Raw genomic sequence first — 18,305 nt, forward strand, 5'->3', positions numbered from 1 at the left:
TGATATCCTACCCACCTCATTATGGGAATCAGTTCCTTAAATAAGACAGAGAATGTCGTTAATATTCTTATTCAGCTTCTCTTAGAATTAATTGCTAATATGAATGGATCACACTTACAGGAAGACTTCAGTAAGCTTCCTGTTTATATGTAACATGTAATCACTGTTCATGTTCCCCTGTGTGGATTCCCTCTAAAACCTGCTATTAACTTGATGTTAATAACTAGAAACCAAGGGACATTTGGGGCTATGCTCAGGAAGAAACTTGTAAGATCTAAAGAAAAAGTGTGAGAACTTCATGACCACTAAGTACTTCTGATTCTGTACTGATTGGAGGCATTAACAGAGAGCGGTCAGAAATTTTCACCCAGCTCGGAAAACCACTTACTGTGAGCTTTGTGATGGTATGAATTAATTCATGTGTAATTTGAGAAGCCCTTCAGATTATTGTGAGAGGTAGCAAACTTGGAAACCAAGGCTATAGAAGACAGATTTAATGAGTTCATTTTCATGTTCATTTTTGTTTCAAGGTAGGGATAAATGCTGAAGAAATCCCATATCTTACTCTTTGTTACAATCTCAGAACTTTGCATAATGTGTGAAACAATATTAGTTAAAATAAAGGAACCAGAAGTTAGAAGAGTGTTGAGAGTAGAGGAATGTAGAGAGAGGACAAGCAGAAAGAAGATCTGAATATTCTCTTGATTTCACAAAAAATATGGTAGGGTCTTTTTTCTTTTTAAAACTCTGCTTATCTGTCTTTTTTTTTGGTGGGACTGGAGTTTGTACTCAGGTACAAACTTTGAGCTTGCAAAGCAGGTGCTCTTCTAATTGAGCCACACCTCCAGCTCTGGCTCTGTGTCTTTAGATATATGGAACTGATCTGGAGTTCTTGTTAAGACATAGTTGCTGGTCCTCCTCCCAGATCTTATCATCAGTAAAGCAACAGCATACAAATTTTTAATTCTAATAAGTCACGCTGTGATTCAATTCCATGCTGTCCTGAAGCCCTTCATTTTATTTTATCTTCACCCCATCTTTTCTATAAGATTAACCAGATATATGAAACCTCTGAACCAAACAGCTATTACAGAATTCCTTCTTCTGGGACTGACAGATGATCTAGAAATGCAGCCTCTCATCTTCAGCCTGCTCCTGTTTATGAACCTGTTCACAGTGCTTGGGAACTTGCTCATCATCCTGGCTGTCAATTGTGACTCCCACCTCGACACTCCAATGTACTTCTTTCTCTCCAACCTGTCCTTTACAGACATCTCTACAAGCACAGCTACAATTCCAAAGATGCTAGTGAACATCCAAACACAGAATCACAGTATCACACTTACAGGATGCCTTGCCCAGGCCTGCCTTGCTTTGATTTTTGTTGGTGTAGAAAACTGTCTCTTTGCAGTGATGGCCTATGATTGCTATGTGGCCATTTGTCATCCCCTGAGGTACATGGTCATCATGAAACCCTACCTCTGTGTCTTGCTGGTGCTCTTCTCCTTGCTCATTAGCACTGTACACTCCCTGATCCACAGTCTTATGATGCTGCGTCTGTCTTTCTGCACAGACCATGAAATCTCCCATTTCTTCTGTGACCTTGCCAAGATTATCAAGCTCTCCTGTTCTGACACTGTCATCAACAACATCCTGATATATTCAGTGGGTGTCATATAAATTTTTTGGTGTTCCTCTCTCTGGTATTATTTTCTCTTACACTAAGATTGTCTCCTCTATTTTTAAGATCCCATCAGTAGGGGGAGATATAAACCTTTTTCTACCTGTGGTTCTCATCTCTCAGTGGTGTCCTTATTCTATGGTACAGGTTTTGGGGTGTCCATGGTTCTGCAGTTACTGACACTTCCATAAAAAATGTAATGGCTTCAATGATGTACACTGTGTTCCCTCCAATGCTGAACCGTTTTATCTACAGTTTGAGAAATAAGGACATGAAGGGTGTGTTGAGAAATCTTTTTATTGGAATGCCTTTTCTTTGATTGTATCCTTGGTTGGGGCTTGAGTTTCTAGAGTAAGTCAAAGTGATAAGAATGCTGGTGAGCCAGAATACTTGGCTCTTCCATCACTACGTTTTTTCAACATAACTGAATGATATGATTTCCTAGTGCATTTCAATTAGGCTTTCAATCTTATTGTGTTGTTTGTCCAGCTCTGTGATAGTTGGTGAATAATGTCAATCTCTAAACTTCATTTACTGGCTCTGACTCCATAGAAGCAGTCTCAGAAGAATGAATGTTGGAGCAGGTGATAAGGCAGGGAAAGGATCCAGGAAGGATGTCTTGATTCCTTAAGATTCGCTTTAGTGTGATGCCATAGCACAGCCATTTGGATTACATCATCTAGGTTAAGCTTCTGAGATCTTAAAGTGCACACCTGTAATTTTACCATCTTGAATGTTGAGGCATGAGGATCATGAGTTTGTGGCTCTCCCCACCACAGCTCAAATACTGAGATTTGTCCCTGTACAGAGATGTCCTCTGTTGGCAATGCTTTCAACCACTGTTCTCAGTTTAATTATTTGTAAAATACATATATTATCTAACTGTTCTGAGATGGTTTTACAATATTTATCATTTTGTACTTTATCAGATGGAAAAATGAAAGGAACTTTATTTCTTGGTCTGGAATCATGGACTGTTTGCTTATAAATTTTCACCTTTGTGCACTTCCAAAGAGTTTTCTTAAATCATTGAGCTCACTACCTACCTATTAGATAGCTTTGGAATTCCACAATTTTGCAAACACTTTTGGTTACCCTGAAAATCTAGTGAATGTGAAATATTGTCTGGTTAATGTATATTTCTTTTGCTGAAGTTGAGACAATTGTTTATGTTATAACATGGCAATTGTGATTTTTGTTCTTTTTTTCTTTCTTTCCTTGTATTTCTGTGGATCAGACTCTGGACTCTGTGCATTTAGGCTCGTGCTCTACCATTAAGATACATCCCAGGCCTGTATGACTTTTTAAAATTAAATATAATTTTTCTTTGTTCTTTAATTGGAATGTTACTTTTTGTGAGTTAAAGAAAGGAAAGTGTGAAGGAGGCTGAATGTAGTGGGAATATTATGTACTCATGTATGAAAATAGAAAAAGGAGATCTGTTGAAACTATTCCAGGAATAGTGGGAGGAGTGATAAAGTAGAATGATGGTGGGGGTGAATTCAACTATGATATATTGTAAGTACTTTTGTAAATGTCATAGTGTACCACCAGTATAACAATAATATAATAAAAATAAAATAATATAAAACAAATAAGCTATTTGTTTTATATTTTATTTATAATGAAATATATTTATAACAAAATAAGCAAAAAGTTAATTTTGTTCTTTAGTTGAAGTGTCAATCTTTGCGAGTTATATACATTGCCTGCCATTTTTATATATATGGCTTGTTTCCTTTCATGTACATAAGGTTTAATAAATGCACACAATTGCTCAGTTTCAATATGGTTTAATCTGTCAATAATTCCCCCAATGGTTTGTGTTTAATAACTCTTGACAATAAAGCCACCCTTACAGCCATCTACACCTTTAGAATAAGTACTTTAGTAATTAGATTCGACTGAAATTGATTTCTTCCTTTGTGGTGGGACAGAAATCCAACTCAGCTTTTATGGCTAGTTCACCAATAAACTTTTCATTTATTTTTCTACTCTCTTTTCTGAGTAACCCATTTTTGTGTCCATTCCCATACTAATATTATAGGACTTAATTATTGCAGTTCACTGTATATCAGAGTTTGGCCAGGGTTAATGGTGCACACTTGTAGTCCCAGGTATTGGGGGCTGAGGCTGCAGGATCACTTGAGCACACGAGTTTGAGACCAGACTGAGCAATATTGTGAGACCTCATCACAAAAAACCAAAACACAGTTTAAAAAATGAATGATCAGAAAGCAACTATATTTGCAGGGTAACAAACTCCAACATTTTCTGTTACAAATGCAAATGGCACCTTGTACCACAGGTTAACAAGTTTTCCAATAATTTTCAATAATGTTGATAAGAAACACTCCTAATTTCCACCTATGACCTCTAATAAAATGAGTATCATTTTTAATGTTTAGCAAATATATGTATTTAGCCTAACAGAATGAATCTGTGAAAACGTGGTAGTTAAATTCTGAAATGATAATGAAACTTGCTTAGCACTCATAGTCCTCATTCAATGCAGATAAATATTTTTAATAGTTTAATATTAATAGCTTTCAATATAATCTATTTAAACACCTGAATATAATGTCAAAAGAAAAGATCTTTTTTTCTGGGCTATACATAGAATTAGACATTAATATCTATGTTGTGAAATACATCCTATATTATTATTTTTATTTATGCAGGAGGAGATAGATTAAAATTTGCTTTTCAGTTCAACATGATGTAATTCTTTAGAATATCCTATGTAACTATGGAGGCATCTTCAAAATTACCATATTGCACAAGGTGCTGAATCCAGTAGAGAGGGGAGGTGAGCCCATATTTGAAAAGCAATTGAGGTAGATCAGAGCAGAAAAAGGTGATGGGAAAAGTATTACATAGTATGAGTATGCCAGTACCAAGTAGTGTTCACCCATGATGAAAGAAAACATCATTTCATTGGCTGGAAAATGAGTGGAACTGGAGATTTCCATGTTCAGTGAAATAAGTCAGACTCAAAAAGTGAAATATTGCATGTTTTCTTTCAAACTTAGAATCTAGACAATAAACTAAAAAGTAGAAGGAGGATCACTTAGGAAGAGGGGTGGGATGGGGGAAGGACGACAGATGAGTGGGGAATGGAGGGTAAATATGATCAAAATGCCGTATATATGTGCATGAAAATCCTTAAATAAAACTCATTATTTTGCACAATTAACATCCAATAATAGAAATTGGAAAATGAGTTAAGAATTTCTCCAACTCAAGTTGATTTCCTCCAACACGTATTTTGATAATGTTTCATAAAAAGGATATTATACTGATCAAGTGTGATATTGCTGCTATCTGTACTAATATAATATCTTAAGTCCCTCAACTCTAACAGTTATTATAGGTCCAGATGTACTTTCTTCAAAGCACTGTTTCTCCCTGCATAGTTTTTCTACCCCTCTCCTCTAGCAGAGGCACATGCAGCCTGGATACACGTGTTGGGAGACTGTGACTTCCTCATTCCAAGATTCAGCATTGGACACACTAACATATTGTTTTTATTTTCTTCTTTGCCCCAAAATTCCTGTACATTTTATCTTTCCTCTGTTTAGGGAAAAATATCTGTAGCATATTGATTTAAAGATAATCACTTAATCTTCACGTAATTTCTCATCAAAGAAACAGTAACAGCAGAACTAGGTCTTGTGAATCTGTATTCACCCACCCAGAATGCAGGTCATTTTGATGCTGACATGTATAGATTTGACATCTGTGGTCAGAGAACTGAAGATCTGGGAATGTAATAGTGCCTTTGTGGCTCTTTTACAGGTGTAACTCTCAACAGACAATTGATGGAATCTTGCTGATGTTCAGCGTTTCTAACCTTGTTCTAATCAAGCGGTGGTTCAAGGTAGTTAAGTGAATTTTATCCAGGCCTAAAGAGCTGTCTTCTTTGAGTTTAAATCAAGGACTTTATTTGGGTGGAACTAAGTTTATGGCGAAAGGAGAGGGTGACAGCCACAAAAATATGATCGAGGTACATTATACACTTGTGAGAATAGAGTAAGAAAACCTGTTAAAATTCCTTCAAAAGAGGGCTGGGGGGATAATAAAATGTAACAGGGTGAATTTGATCAAAGCACATCATATTCATGGATATAAATATCACCATTAAACCCCTTTGAATAGTTAATTTATGTTAACTAAAGTAAGACAGCTTGACCCCTGGAATAGAATAGAGGATCCACAAAATAGCTCATATAGTTACAGCAATCAGATATTTGGCAAAATTGCCACAAATTTAAGTCCTTTAAACAAGTGGTGTTTGGAAAACTGGATATCCAAATGACAAGTGTGCAAAAGGGGGAATTTTGTTAGAGGGAAGTTCAACAAGAGGCTGTGAGCATAAATGTGAGATTGATGTTGGGGTGATGTACATTATATGGATTTATGAAAATATAATAATGAAATTCATTAAATATATTAAAGCAGAGGAGAGGGAGGATGCAAATGAGTAGTAGAGGAGGTGAATTTCCTCAAAGTCCACCATTTGCATGTATGAAAATACCAAAGTGAAACCCACTTATGCAATGATATCATGGACAAAAGAGTTTTGGGGTTCAGAGTTAAGTGGCTGAAACTTGTCTTAGCCCAAAGAATGGCTAAGACAACTCCAATTTGAATGATTCAGAATGAGTTTTAATAGGCTTTACTTACTTCTCCCCACTACATGCATTTCTCCTATTATATGGCCCTATGACTACATCAGAAGTCTGGACTAGTGCACCCCCTAACGTCAGAACATCTGAAGTAACCAGAGTCTCAAAGGCAAGGCTCAGACTCTGGTAACAACTGGGGTTTATGTGTATGCCCTCCTTGCACTTACCAGGGGTGCTGCTGACCTCTGCATCTACTCTCCCACCATAGGTAGCTGCTTCATGGAGTTATTCAGGCGATGAGTCAGAGGACTAGTCACACTACAAAAATTACCCACAATTTCTGACATCCTCGCTTCAGATATATATGAATTGCTTCCGAAAGAAAAAACACTCCCCAGACAGTGTACTGTGATCTAGCCACAGTCTTATTCTTTTCTCCCTTTCTAGAAAAACTCTTCAATGTTTACCTCTCTATTATCTATTCCATTCTTCTCCCTTTATATCTGAGATCTAGCAAATTAGGTCTTAGCCTGATTTCTTACTGGTTAAATTCACAACTGCCCTTACCAATCACCAACCAGGTATATAGTTCTGCATTCAGCTTCCTGACTTTTGATGTTCAACGATATGGAGAATGGCACAAATTCATGTCCTAAGCCAACAGTTGGGTCACAGTCATGGGTGAAGGCAGTGATCAATTCTTGAGTTCACCCATGTTTTTGAAGTAAAGAGGCTCTGTGTAGAAGAATGAAATGAGATCTGTAAATATCACTGGTTACAAATATTAACTCAAAATGGGATATAGACTTAAATGTATGACTCAAAAACACTCTCTCCCTAGCTGCCTCCCCTTTTGGTGGTGGCAGTGCTTGAAATCAGATCTTCATGCTTGCTAAGCAGGTGATCTATCATTTGAGCTATGCCTCCAGTATTTTTTCGCTCATTATTATTGAGATAGTGTCTTGCTGTTTGTTCAGGCTGGAAAAGACCACAATCCTCCTGTTTTATGTTTCCTGTGGTAGCTGTGATGACAGGAATGTACCAACCCACTCAGATTTTTGTCCTTTTAGTTAGGGTTTCAAAAACTTTTTTCCTGGCTAACCAGGAGCCATGATCCTCCTACTTACAGACTTCATGTACCTGGAATGATAGATGTGAGCCATTGGCTCCTGACAGGATAATTTTCTCTTACATTTTCATGTTATTGTTCTCTTTATGATTCCTGGGAAAACTGAAATTGTTTTGTTGGCTTTGTCTCCTTTTTGGTTTTTGTTTTTTGGCAGCTCAATAGATTGAACGTAGGTCTTTGTGTATGCCGGGCAGAGGATCTATTACTGAGCCAGTCCTCCACTTTGATGTCTTTCTAAATGTCATTTGCTACTCCTGTCTTCAAAAGTGAGTGGGAGGGTTAAATGGTGAATAAATATATCACAATGCTATCTTGCAATATATTTCAAATACTCTATCTTAGAAATTATAACTTCATATAGAATGAATTAACTTGGTGAAAGATATGTTAATAAACACATGGAAGTGTTGAAGCTCTTGAATACAAACGTTTTTAACATGAAATCCAACATGAAGTAGCATTTACATCTATCAAATGATGGTTGAAATACAACCAAATGCCTTGTGTGTATGCACAATTCTGCACTCTAAGGACTTTAATGAATGAATTAAAACCTTCATTCATTTAATAATGAAGATCATATTTTCAACTCACAGTACCCTTTTTGAAGAAAATTGAGAAACTATGGTGACAATATTGAAAAAGTTGAATAGGAAATTCTAACCAGAGTGTCACAGTGCTATATAAATTTTGGGGGGTTAGCATAGCTTAGAATTTCTTGTGTAGAAAATACAAAATTTCTTAAGCTTTACATAATGTCATTTGTACATAAAATACAATCCTGAGTGTTAGATAGTTTTTAAAACAACATCCAAGCTATTATTGACATATTATTTGTAGTCACATATGCAGCACACAATTTAACACCTAAAATAGGAATCACTCTTTCCAACATCAGTAACTACATACTATGTTCATTTATAACTTAAAAGGAGCAAAGTAATTTATTAAAGAAGTGATATATGCTAGGCATGCAAAATCCACAAGATGGAGATGAGTAGAAATGGCCTCAAACCTCAGCAAATCGGTCATCCTGAACGCCTCACTTCTATGGAGTTGGTCTTTAGAGACATGCACTCCTGGGAGAAGAACAATAGTAACATAGCTGGTTTAATAGGGACCTTTGGATATTGAGCACCCAGGTATGCACAGACTAGAGGAGTTAACCAGTGACCACCTCATGCAACAGTTCTTCTCCAGTCAAAAAGAACCACCTGAGCCTCTCAGAGATGATTCTTTCTGACCAGGATTCTACTGACACATTAATCTCTCTACATTTCATGAGGACCTACCTTTAGTATCAGTATTCAGGTGAGATGTCAAACATCTTTGCTCTTAAAGGCAAACCAGGTAACTAAAATCCCTCAGTATATGCTTTGAAATGTGGACAGGTGTTTTACTAGAATTTCATACCTAAAAGTAGTGAGGAGAAGACATGCCTAAGAGAAACACATCTCCCATGTCTCTATCACATGTGTGTCCTCCTGTAATGTTCTCATATATGTTTGCACTGTCACACACTCAGCATTTTAATGCTAGTGTCATGTTCTCCAACAGGACAGAGTCCAGCTCCATATGAATGGAAACCTGCCACTTCTTCTAACATGATGAACTTTACAGAATGTTCTGACATTTACATGTAGTCTTGTGGTGGCAATAGGTAACTGATTTGGACAATATCGTAGTTGCCATGGTCCCTGTAACTAAGTACCACAATTCTGTGGCTTAGAAACAGAATTTGTGTTACCACATTTCCGGAGGCTAAAGTCTAAGGGTCAAGGTGTCCACAGGTCATTTCCTCCTCCTCTTGCCCAACTCACTCTCCTGCTTCTACTTCCTCTTGTTTGGTGTTTGAACTGAGGGCTTTGTGCTTGCTAGACAAGTGCTCTACCACTTGAGCTGTGCCCCCAAACTTTTTTTGCTTTAGTTTATTTTCAGATAGGTTCTTACTTTTTTTGCCTGGGTTGGCATTGAACTATGATCCTCCTTTATCCAATCTCCCTTCCCCAAGTAGCTGGTATTAGAAGTGTGACCTGCCATGCTTGCCTTGCTTTTTGAGATAGTGTTTCACTAACTTTCTTGCCTGGTCTTGCCTGAAACTGCTGTCTTCCTAACTCCACAGCCCCTTTAAGTACCTGAGATTATAGGAATACACCAGTATGGTGCTACACAGGGTTTTCTAACATATTCTAAAATACTTCAACTGGTGGTGCGTACATGTTGCTATCCATACTCTTATCTTTTCCATCAGAATCATTCACAACAATGAAAGCTATGAACCAAACAGCTGTGTCAGATTTCCTTCTCCTGGGACTAACAGATGATCCAAAATTGTAGCCTCTCATCTTCAGCCTGTTCCTGTCCATGTACCTGGTCACCATCTTGGGAAACCTGCTCATCATCCTGATTGTCAGCTCTTACTCATACCTCCACACCCCCATGTACTTTTTTCTCTCCAATCTGTCCTTTAATGACATCTGTTTAGTCACAACCACAGTCCCAAAGATGCTGGTGAGCACCCAAACACAGGTTCAGAGCATTTCTTACTCAGGCTGCCTTCCTCAGGTCTGCTTCATCATAGTTTTTGGATTCTTAGAAAACAGTCTCCTTGCAGTGATGGCTTATGACTGTTATGTAGCCACTTGTCACCCCTTAAGATACACAGTCATGATAAACCCCTGCCTATGTTTCCTGCTAGTCCTCCTCTCTCTGTTCCTTAGCATTGTTGATGGCCTGCTGAACAGTCTGATGGTGCTGCACATGTCCTTCTTCACTGATCTAGAAATCCCTCACTTCTTTTGTGAGCTTACTCGGATCATCCTACTCGCCTGTTCTGACACCCTCACCCACAACCTCCTGATATATGTTACTGCTTGCATATTAGGTGGTGTTACTTTTTTGGGAATAATTTTCTCTTATGTTTACATTGTGTCTTCTGTTTTGCAAATGCCAGCATCAGAAGGGAAGTGTAGAGCCTTTTCCACCTGTGGGTCTCACTTGTCAGTTGTTTCCTTGTTCTATGGTTCTGTTTTTGGGGTTTACATTGGCTCCACATTTACTGAGTCACCCAGGAAAACTGCAGTGGCTTCAGTGAGGTATGTTGTGCTTCCTCAAATGCTGAACCGCTTTATCTATAGTCTGAGGAACAGGGATATGAAGGGGGCATTGAGGAAACTCATCAGGAGGATAACTTCTCTGATATGTAATTTACATGCTTTTTCTTTGCTAAGTGAAAATGTCACATTTTTCTATGTCGTAAGTACTGTAATGACAGGTGTATTGTAATTGAGTCTGAACATGACATTGCTATATTTCCAAGCTCTCTGAGGTTTCACATATGATTCAATAAACATGTTTTCTTTGTTCTGGTTCCTCAGAAGCTCTTCCTGTAACAGAGGATCTAATTCATGACTTTATTGTGGCACTAACTCAGCAGAAAGTAAGCTGAAAAAGTGTACATAGCAGGAATAGAGTTTAAATAAACCTCTTGTCTCATGTAGAGAATATTTTCCATGTGAGTGTATGGCGAAGATCATGGGAATTTCATCGTATATTTGATCCCAATGTGAGTTACAGTATATAACATGGTTTAATATGTCCTGGTCTTTGCTCTTTAGGTCTTATATTGACCCTTCTACTTGCCTTGATAAAGGAGTTATGGTCTTGACTTCTACAGTTGAGGCTAATACCATCTGGAATGAATGTTGTGTTTGATGTGAGACAGAAATTGAATTCATTTATTTTTCTTTGTTAAATAGTTCATTAATTCACTCATTGTGATGCCATCTCAGACAGAAAGTAACTGTGCATTTTTGTCTTGATGTTTGTATTGTCCTTTCTGGTTGATAATCTTACATATCTTTATAAACACCGCAACTTGGCCAGCTAAAAGTATATCTTTTGTAGTAATGCAAAAACTTTGAAGGCTTTTTTTTAGTTACAACCACAAAATACATTGTACTATAAGTTAACTGCTTTTCTGATAATTTGAAATTTTCTACAACAATATTAGTAGGAAGGTCAGCAATATCTATCCATGACCTCTAATATGCTTGTGTATGTATTTATGCTGCTGTTATGAAGCTAGAACAATCTGGTAGTAAAATTCTCAAAAGAAAGTGAAATGTCTGTGAAAAGCTTAATCTGTTTTATTACAGACAATAAATCTGAAAAAAAATAGGAACTGCTCTTTGTATATGCAAACAAGGCTCAAATACCAATGAATGATACATAGAACTAGCCCTAAATGGTTGCATTTTAAATAGTGCATTGAACATACTATTGCTTGAATTTATTATGTATTGTGGATATGCATGTTTCTATATCTATTTCACATTATTATGCAAAATATGGTGAACAACTTCCTGGTATATGGTAATGCTTTACGATACCTAGGGAGAGAGAACTTGAATCTAGTATAGAAGGAAGCTGAGTCTATGTTGAAGGACCCTTGTGAGGACTATGAATCAGAGGAAGTGGAGAGAGCATATGGCATAGATACAAAAATGTTTAGTGATTTGTTTAAGTAGTAGTTACATTACACACTTTCAAAACTTCAGTCCAATGTGATTTGCTTTTATTTGTGATTTTTTAAAAAAGAAATGTGTTCAGTCTATGGACTTAGAGCTAAGTCCATCTCTTTCAACATGAGAGAAGGGAAAATACACAGTTAGTTGTGTTGTGAACTTTGCTTAATAATGAGTGTTTTTATTGCTCCTCTTACTATAACATTAATATCCATAGGTAAGCATTACCTAGATCTATGATCATGATGGATGCAAAATGAGGGAATTCTATCAGATCTTCATTTGTTTGCTAGAATATTTCTATCAAAAGGAACTTCATTAGCTTTATGCTAAGCTTGAGTGACTATTTATATAGATAAATCAGAATTAATGCTTGAATCTTCAGATTTTCCCCCCTCATTTATTGGCTTCAAATTAAAGACTCCATTAAAGTCATGTCCCAAATGTGACCAAGTAGTGTCTTTTTCTTTTTTATAATACTAACTTATGGATTTTAAACTTGCAAAAAAATGTGTTTTTATTATAATCATAAGTCCTTTTCATGTTCATATTATCTGGTATTTTGTCAAGAAGGATCTTTCAAGTTTGCACCTGAATACTTCTTAAATTTTATTTTTATTTATTCTATTTTTTTGTTGTTCCTGGGTTCAAAATCATTTCCTCATGCTTGCTATGCAGGTGTTCTACCACTTGAGCCAAATCCCCAGGGCCCCTAAATCATTGTGATGTGACTTCAGTAGGCTTTTTTAGTGACATCTGACATAATAAGTTACCCCAAACTTATCTACAATAAGCCTCCAAAGATCCATGTTAGAAAATGATATTTTAAAATCATAATTTGGGTTTTGGTGATATTCCTTGCTTATTGTTTCCAGGCTTTTTAATAGAAAAAGGTAGGAAATAATTAGTTTTAAAGATAAGATACATCAAGTGTTCATTCAATTAATTTCAATTCAGGTTAGGCACATAGGTTTGCAATTTATTGCCTTGCTCTTGCACTTGTAATTCCTTTCTTCATTCTGAAATTTTCAGTTCCCAATGATCATATATATTATGCTGTATTTTCTAGCATGTTATATTTTATTTCCCCTATAATAGGCTCAGAAAAACAATATCAGCATTTGAATTAAAATATCATTAATCATTGCTGATATTTCTTTTGGGCATTTTGTTTTTCTAAACAAGTTTAGAATGTATTCCACTCAGTATGTACAGTTAGGTCACAATATTTTAAAGTCACCTAAAGAAACTTCTTCTCTGTATTGTGAGGACTCTGACTTGATATACAGTTTCATTTGTTTCAATACTTACAGATTTTTTAAAAGGAAATTGAATCTTGTAAATGATTTTTATACTTTATTTTTGTTATTGTTATGTTGTGGATACATTGTTACATTTGCAAAAGATCTTACAAATTACTGTAGTTGAATTAACCTCCTCCATCATTCTCCTTTATCCTACCTCCTCCCATTCCTGGAATAGTATCAACAGGTCTCATTTACATACACGTGTACAGAATATTTCCACCATATTCATCCTCTGACCTCCTTTCCTTAGATCCTCCCCCCCCACTAGTACTCCACCCAAAACAGGATCTGTTTTGCCTTCCTGTTCTCTCTTTTTGTAAAAAAATGGCATTTTCATTTCCATTTGTTTAAGAAAGCTTCATGGGGTGAAGCATGAAATTAACAAGAAAGAGTAAGGCCCCATGTTTACTTTCATATGTGTGGGGTAGACACACTACAAACACAAACAATATTATGAAAAACAGGTTATGGGGAGGTCACAAAATGGAGAGGGAGGGTAAAAGAAGGAAGTTAAGAAGGTGAATATGGTTAATGTACTTTCTATACAAGAATGAATACAGAATTTTTACCAGAAAAGGGGGAAGGAGGTACCAAAGAAGAATGGTGAGGGGATGAATTTAAGAATGATACATTTGATGTATTATAAGAAAATTTGTAAATGCCACAATTATTCTCATCCAACAAAACAATAGTCCCACCCCAAATAAAACAATAACCTCTCCAAAATAATGACTATGGAATTTTTGAATCTGTTGAAATCACTATAAGAAGGGAACAAACGTAGAAAGAGGAAAATAGAGGAGAAAGAGTTTAACCAGTTCAGGCTATAATACATAAATAAATGGAGGTGTCACGATGAAACTCCCTGTAGAGCTATCTTAAATAAACAAAAATTCCTTGTCACAAAAACAGAGAAGAAGAAAGTAAAACAGGTCCTGTCTGGGGGTTGGCATCAGTAGGAGGGGGAGGATATAAGAAAAGGGTGTAGGAGAGTGAAAATGGGAAATATTATGTACTCATATTTGAAAATGGAAAAATGAGACCAGTTGAGACTACTCCAGGAATGGGGAGAGGAGCCTAAAGGGGAATGGTGGAGGGGGTGAATTCAACTACGATATATTGTAAGAACTTTTGCATATGTTTAAATATCCCTCCAGTACGACAATAATATGATAATAATTTTAAAAAGAAAGTCGTCACCACAACAACAACTCTCACCTTATTTCAGTGTTAAAATTGTGGACATACTGCTGCACTTCATGTCTTTTAACAGGAAAAATAAATAAGTGTATCTCTTTTCTATTTTTGAGTTCTGTTGCCAGTTGTCTTTCTCCATTTCCAAGTCTTGCTAACTTGAATGTGATAGTGTCCTCCGTGCATGGATGAATGTTCTGTTTGTAGTCATATGTATGTATGTAGATATCTTTCATCTATGTATCTGTCCATGTATCTATGTGTCTGTGTATGTATGTGTGTGTGTATCTATCTGTTTGTCTACTTATCTGTCTAATCATCTATCCAGGTGTTAAAAACTGTAAGCCAGATACCTCTCAGGAAATGCAGGACTAAATTATGTTGTGACAATATAGTGAAATAATCTACTAGTTAATATTGATGGAGGACTACATATAACAATATTAATTAAAAAATTGCATAAGAATATAATTTTAATGTATAAGATACTATTTATATAAAGTTCTCAAATTATCATACTTCACAAATATTATTATTTGGCATTATTATTTGAAGGAATGATGCCAATGTCCTGAAATGTGAATAGAATAATGTACATCATATTATCATGTTAGTGACACTTCCTCTGGGAGGAAGTACCAAGTTAAGGCAAGTATATGATAGGGGCAAACTTCAAATTTGCCTCTACTATTTCTGGAACTAATAATATCTAAAGCAAGGATGGCTTCAATCATGCATGCCTAATGTCCTAACCTATAATTAAAATGTACGTAATCGATAGGCTCAAAAATAATAAAGAATTTTGAAATAGTGTTTTTTACACAATTATTTCGTAGCTGCGGTAGTCACAGTTTTTGTGATTTCTATCTGTAATGCATTTTTCATTTAATTCATTTTCATTGCTATTGTTATCCTGTGTTCAGGCCAAATGCACATTTGTATTCTTGATCTATCATTCCTTACTTTCATACATAACCAAGTTTCCCAAAGGTAGCTCAGCAATTAAACTCTTCCCTGAAATGAGCATTATTATGGCGGGGAACTTCTATCTATCTTTGCTCACCTGCTAGAGTCAGTTATTTTTCTGAGGGCTGAAAGTGCCCTGTGCTACTTATTCAGCTGAGAGCCTGCTGTGCACATCATTGAAATGTTCTCATGAGGGTTTTCGCCCAATTTTATTGAGGTATAATTGCACTAATAAAAATTATATATATATTTCTGAAATGCAATGTGATGATTGGGGACATAGACATTGTGAAAGGATTACCATGCTGCAGCTAATTACCACATCCTTCCAGCAGACCCCATTATGCAAATGAGAACACCCAGGCTTCTCATTCAGTTGAGGATCCTTCTAGTTGATAACGCTCATGCCTGGAATAAATTCAGAGTCTGTGAGCTTAATAATTACACCAAGTCATTATTGTTATCATACCTGCTCCTGTCTCCTCAGGAGTCAAAACCATTGTTCCCAAGGGACTCTCTTGTTAGGAAGGCTGATGATGTTATCTTGAAAGGCTCTGTTATCTGAAGACCTAAAAATGGATTTTCTTTCTTTCTGCTTTCGTAGGAGCTTCTGCAGTTCATTCTTTCACTCATTTAGCTATTTTTTTGCTGTTTATTTCATTTAATGATATGTTACCCACCCCATGGGAATAAGTCCCCTTAGGGTATGACAGAGGAAGTCATCAGCATTGTTACTCAGCTTCCTAGAATTAACTGCTAAAGTAGATTGATTGCATTCCCAGGGAGAGTTTAGTGAGCTTCAAGTTTAAAGGCAACATTTTATAATCCTTGTTAATGTCCACCTGTGGGGGCTCCCTCTACCTGTTGCTTTTAACTTGATGTGTATAAGTGGACCTAACTAGAAATGTGGAGAAACGTGAGACTTTGTTCAGGAACAAATTATTAAGATCTAAAGGGAAAGTTTTAGACTTTCATGATAACTTGGAAATTTTGATTTTCTACGTATATAGGCATTAGCAGAAGTGGTCAAGACAGTGAAGTCAGCAATTACATAATAAGAACTCTGACCTATCCTGCAAATGTGTCTATGGCATGATCCAATGGTCCCAAGGCACTGGTGTCATGAATTAACTCATCTGTAACTTGAGAAGCTCTTCAGATGATTCTGCGGCATGCCAGGTTAGAAACTAAGGATACAAAGAGAGACTTAATGTGTTCATCACCACTTTCATGGAAGGGAGTAATTCTGATGTAAATCTTATACCTTATATTTTGTTACAGTTTCAGAACTTGATGCAATGCATGAAAAGTATTGGTGTCTAATAAAGGGAGTAGAAATTAGAGGAGTGGAACTACAAGAGGAATGAAGAGAAACAGTAAGCACAGAGAAGAACTGAATGTTCTATTGGGTTCACAAGGTACATGAGTAGGTCTTTTTCTTCTCTCTACTTTTTTCTTTTTTAACAGAACTGGCTCTTAATCTTTAGAGATGTGGAAATCATCTGGAAAGTCTGGTAAATTACAGATTTCTGGTTCCCAGACCAGTTTTTAACATCAGTGAAGCAAGAATTTTCATTTCTACCAAGTCATCATCATGTGATATAGTTGCTGCTTGTCTAGAAAGCATTTATTTACTTTTTCACCAAATCTTTTGAGTAAGATTCACCAGCAACATGGAACCCATAAACCAGTCAGATACTTCAGAATTCCTTCTCCTGGGACTGGCAGATGATCCAGACCTACACCTGTCATCTTCAGCTTGTTTTTATCCACATACCTGGTAACTGTCATCGGGAACCTTCTTATCATACTGGCTGTCAGCTCTGACTCAAACCTGTGTACCCCCATGTACTTCTTCCTCTCAAAATTGTCCTTCACAGATATCTCTACAAGTACAACTACAATTCCTAAAATGCTGGTGAACATTCAAGCACGAGATCATAAGATCAGTTACACAGGATGCCTTACCCAGGCCTGCTGTGCTTTGATTTTTGCTGGTTGAAAGAATTGTCTCCTTGCAGTAATGGCCTATGACTGCTATATGGACATTTTTCACCCCCTGAGGTACACAGTCATTATGAATCCCTTCTTCTGTGTCTTGTTAATTCTCTTCTCTCTGATCATTAGCACTGTGCACTCCCTTCTTCACAGTCTGATGCTGTTGCTGTTGTCTTTCTGCACAAACCTGGGAATCCACCTCTTCTGTGAACTTGCTCAGGTCATCAAGCTTGCCTGTTCTGACACCCTCATCAATAAAATCTTGGTATATTCAGTGGGTGTCATTTTTTTGGTATTCCTCTTGCTGGGATTATTTTTTCTTACATCCAAATTGTCTTCTCTATTTTGAAAATTCCATCAGTGGAGGGATGGTATAAAGCATTTTCCACCTGTGAGTCTCACCTCTCAGTTGTGTTCTTAGTCTATGGAACAGGATTTGGAGTATACTTGAGTTCTGCAGTTACTGACTCTGCCAGTAAGAATGTAGTGGCTTCAGTGATTTATATTTTGATTCCTCAAATGCTGAACCCTTTTATCTACAGTTTGAGGAACAAGGAAATGAAAAGTGCTTTGAGAAATCTCATGATTGGGATACCTTTTCTTTGAATGCATCCTTGGTTTGTGACTTGATTTTTAGAATGAATTAAAGTGACATGGTGAATAGAGCTCTTCTCAGAATTATATAGAAGATGTCTCTGTCAGGAGTTGAGTGGTGACTGACAAATGATATTTCTATATCCTGATCCCTGTCACTTGTGAACATGAATTTGTATGGGCAGAGGGTGGGTGCTACTTGGGTTCAAAAGGGGTTTTTGCAGAAATTTATCTCATCCCTGATTATCTGAATGGGCCAGAAATGTAATTTCACATGTTCTT

The 18,305-nt window shown here is 36.6% G+C and overlaps 3 pseudogenes; all 3 read left to right on the plus strand.

Annotated features, from left to right (window-relative positions):
• Positions 1-1,062: 1,062 nt before the first annotated feature.
• Positions 1,063-2,000, plus strand: LOC109699769 (olfactory receptor 7G2-like; annotated as a pseudogene).
• Positions 2,001-9,703: 7,703 nt separating this feature from the next.
• LOC109699770 (olfactory receptor 7G2-like) lies at positions 9,704-10,723 on the plus strand (annotated as a pseudogene).
• Positions 10,724-17,104: 6,381 nt separating this feature from the next.
• LOC109699775 (olfactory receptor 7G2-like) lies at positions 17,105-18,035 on the plus strand (annotated as a pseudogene).
• Positions 18,036-18,305: the final 270 nt, after the last annotated feature.

This window comes from Castor canadensis, chromosome 14 (genome assembly GCF_047511655.1).
Source record: "Castor canadensis chromosome 14, mCasCan1.hap1v2, whole genome shotgun sequence".
Taxonomy (NCBI): Eukaryota; Metazoa; Chordata; class Mammalia; order Rodentia; family Castoridae; genus Castor; species Castor canadensis.